The sequence below is a fragment of the Galeopterus variegatus genome, unplaced genomic scaffold (assembly GCF_000696425.1).
Source record: "Galeopterus variegatus unplaced genomic scaffold, G_variegatus-3.0.2 Scaffold11263, whole genome shotgun sequence".
In the NCBI taxonomy this organism is placed as follows: domain Eukaryota; kingdom Metazoa; phylum Chordata; class Mammalia; order Dermoptera; family Cynocephalidae; genus Galeopterus; species Galeopterus variegatus.
Genome location: NW_007737374.1, coordinates 22,223 through 26,381, shown reverse-complemented (window position 1 = coordinate 26,381; position 4,159 = coordinate 22,223).

The following is a 4,159-nucleotide window of genomic DNA, read 5'->3' as shown; positions in this document are numbered from 1 at the left end:
TTTCTGCTTTTAACCTTTATACTACATTGTTTTGCAAAATTGTCCCTGGAAAATGAGGTATTAGTAAATACCAACAATATTATCACTATTTATCAAATCTCTCTACCAAATGTAAGTAATACATGTAATTACATGTTGGAGAAAATAATATATTCAGTTCTACAAGTGGTTTAAATTACAAAGATTAAAGAGTTAGCTTTTGCAAATCCTGAATTTATGAAAGAACACCAGACTTTTCTAGTCTGGTGTAAAGGATATTTTAGGTTTCTTTCTGTGACTTGAAAAATGGCAAGGTGAGTCATTTATCCATGTAATACCTAGAATACCTAATCTGTCTATCTGATGTCAAATAACCTGACCGAAAGTAAAGTGTAAATTAGACACACATTGTGTCTTCTTGTCATAAAGCCACATCAACTATTTTTTTAAACTGAAATTCAACATGGCTTTTGTGTATTAGTCAGTGTTCTTCAGAAAAAGAAACTATTATGCAGTAAGTGCCTTTGCTTGACTATGCACTTTGACTGTAAAGCATGGTTACCATGAATGTGAGTTTATTCTTAACCTAAGCTCAAGGTTTAAGAAGAGTAGGAAACAGGAAGGGTTCATTTGTGTTTTAGCAGCATTTATTAGTGCTTATTATGTGTTAGGAACTGGAGAAACATAAACAAACATGACAAGATCTCTGGAAACACAAAGTTTAAAATAAATAAATTGAAGAAATAAATGGATAAGCTTTTATTTACACACACATACAGAATAGTGTATGTTGAAAAGATGGAAATGGTTCAGCAGAAGAGACTGATTCATTCTGTGGGTGAATGAAATTAAGGAGTGTTTCAAAGAGGGTGTCATGCATGCCTAGTATATAAAAAATGTAATAGGAATTTTCCAGGCAGACCATTTGGTTGGAGGCATTTGGCATCAGTAGACTTTTCCCTGTGAGGCAAATTGAGGGTACACAGTTAACTGTGAAACTGCTGACTTGATCAAGATTCCTATGTAGAATCCATGGGTAATTACAAGACTTCTGGGTCTCGTGAAACTCCGTGTTTAATTTGGTGAGTTTACTTCATACTGTGGGTGCTAAATTTATTTTCTGAAGTGTCTTCATTTCTCTTTCCTTATGAAAGATTTGAGACTCTGTGTGTTCTGATAGGAACAATAGATTTCTGTACTGAAAATCTCTACAATTAAATGGGCTCTTGCTGCCTTTCAGCAATTTCAGCTTTAAAGTGATTGAAGATGCTATTCGAGGCAACTGGGTATTCAGAGGGATTAAGGGACAATCTTTTCTTATTTTTATTTTATTTTTTATTATATGTACATGTAGGGTACAACGTTGATTTTCAAAAATTGTGTAGAAAGTGTGGGGTTAGATCAGTATTGTTAGCTTATTCATCATTACAATATGCAATTGATACAGGTTTTAGAAATCAACCAAATATGTTTAGTTTTCATGTGGGCAATTTTACTCATANTGTGGGTGCTAAATTTATTTTCTGAAGTGTCTTCATTTCTCTTTCCTTATGAAAGATTTGAAACTCTGTGTGTTCTGATAGGAACAATAGATTTCTGTACTGAAAATCTCTACAATTAAATGGGCTCTTGCTGGCTTTCAGCAATTTCAGCTTTAAAGTGATTGAAGATGCTATTCGAGGCAACTGTGTATTCAGAGGGATTAAGGGACAATCTTTTCTTATTTTTATTTTATTTTTTATTATATGTACATGTAGGATACAACGTTGATTTTCAAAAATTGTGTAGAAAGTGTGGGGTTAGATCAGTATTGTTAGCTTATTCATCATTACAATATGCAATTGATACAGGTTTTAGAAATCAACCAAATATGTTTAGTTTTCATGTGGGCAATTTTACTCATACACGCATGCTGAGTGAGTTGAGACTATTATTACCAGTGTGGTCTTACTGTATATAGATAGAAATAAAGATAGAGATAGAGATAGAGATAGAGAGAGAGATAGAGAGAGATACAGAGTATGTAGAAATAGATATACTATGTACATGTGTGATGTGTGTTGTAGGTCCTTCCACACACATATGTTCACTAAACCTTCAAGTGATCTTGGACAAGTTGTTTAATGTCTTAAAGTCTTAGTCTATCTGTCATCTTATGGAGGGTTGACAATAATTTATGTTCCTTACACTTAACAAGAATCCTCTAATGAGGATCACGTGGCATAATGATAATAGTCGACATGTATTGGGCACTTACCGTCTATGTCTAACTCCGTTCCAGGTGCTTTACGTGCATGATCTCACTTAATTCGCCCATCAACTCTATGAGGTAGATGCTGCTTTTGCCCCTGTCCTACAGATGAGGAAAACGAGGCACAGATTGATGGTGTGAACTGTGCAAGGCCTCTCAGCTGGTGAGTGGAGCAGCCAGGCATGGAATCCAGGCTCTCTGATGGCAGATCCTGTGTGCTTCACCACCAATCACAGTCTCCTGATTACGTGTCATCATGTTGTCAATGAAGAAACTCACTTTGGGTGTCATTTGTTGTCATTATAGCTATTATAGTCACTTTTAAAGATTACCAAAATATTTTTGATTACTAAAAAACTGTTTTTGATTTCTTTTGATAAAAGCAGGACTGCATCTCTCTCTTCTTTCCTTTCCATCCTTCCTTTATCTCTGGACTTAATATTTTCAATAATTTAGTTTACCATTTTATAGAATTATTTGATTTGAAATCCTGACTTAATTAAAATTACATGAAAGCCTTCTAAAATACATTACTCATAAGTCAACAGTATTTGGAAAAGGATATTTTACATGATGTAAACTGCTTGTTCTTTAATGTCTTCTTGAGCAAGTTTTCCTGCTCTTTCAGCAACCTATGTGTTTCCTTCATCGCAGCTTTCCTAGGACTGTAAGCTCTATGAGAGTGTCAGGAACGTCTGTTATGCTTACAAGTGTATGCCCCGGATTTGATACATACTACAATATTAAGAAGATAGTTTCCAGAGGAAGAAAAAAAGAGCCATTTAAAAGAAAGAAAAAATGAAAGGAACAAATAAATGGATGAATGATTGACAGCTACTTCTTGTTATTGTAACTGAGCCTCCCTCTTAAGCTGCTCAGGGATGGAAGTCAGTTAACCAAACCTGCTAACACTGTGTGTGTATAAACTACAAGCAAATAGGCACAAAGCAGTCTAAGGAGCTGCTTAGTAACTAGTAACTTTAACTTGTTTAGATCCTTTTTATTAATATTATTTCTCTTAAATGGTTACTGATAAGAAAGTAAATTCCAGATAAATGTAGTCTGCTGCATGTAATTAAGTCTATTACTAATAGATTCTATTTCTGAATGGCTTTCTAAGTGTAGACACTGTCTTAAATTCTCTGTACACAGTATTTCATTTAATCTTTAAAAATTTTCAATTAATTGAGTCTATTATTATTCTCATTTTATACATAATGAGAACCACCTGTGATCACAGAGTATGGAAGTGGCGAAGCAGAGAGAAATGGCAATTAGAGTGCCTCATGACAGCTTTTGTTGGTGGTGTGCACAGTCTTAATTCTTTTAGGCCTCAGTGATTCTAAGCACGAGAAGGTTGCATCAGGGTGATACAGAAAAAGCCTAGGCTGATGTTCCTGCCTTAACGTGTAGTTTGGTGGGACAGCATGTGAAGCAATATTTCTTCATAGCTTTTAACTTGAGTGCTGCATTGTGCTGCTCTGTAGTTAGGTGTAGAACAAAGAATTGGATCAGTTTGAAGTAGGTGAGGGATGAGTAAAGCTTTGAAGAGTGAATAGGGCTTGGAATGATTACGAGCAGACAAAAGAAAAATTCCCTTTTAAAAAAAGCAAGAATATCTGCTTAACTCTAGCCAGTATTTGAATTTGGTATTCTCATCTCATCAGAATATTGTCTCTAAAATCAGAAACAAAACTTTCCATTTGTACTAAAGCTCAGATACTCAAGACACAATGTCACACCAAGATTTCTCCTTAGTTTCTACATCTTTAGTTTCCAAAACTGACATAAGGAGTGTTTGATTTTGTTTTCAGGTGAGTGGATGGATCTGTGAGAGGCAGGTGACTTGAAAAATGTGATTTGATAAAACTAAACTTCACTGTGACTGAATTTGTGTTCCTGGGGCTCTCATCTGAGCCAAACATGCAG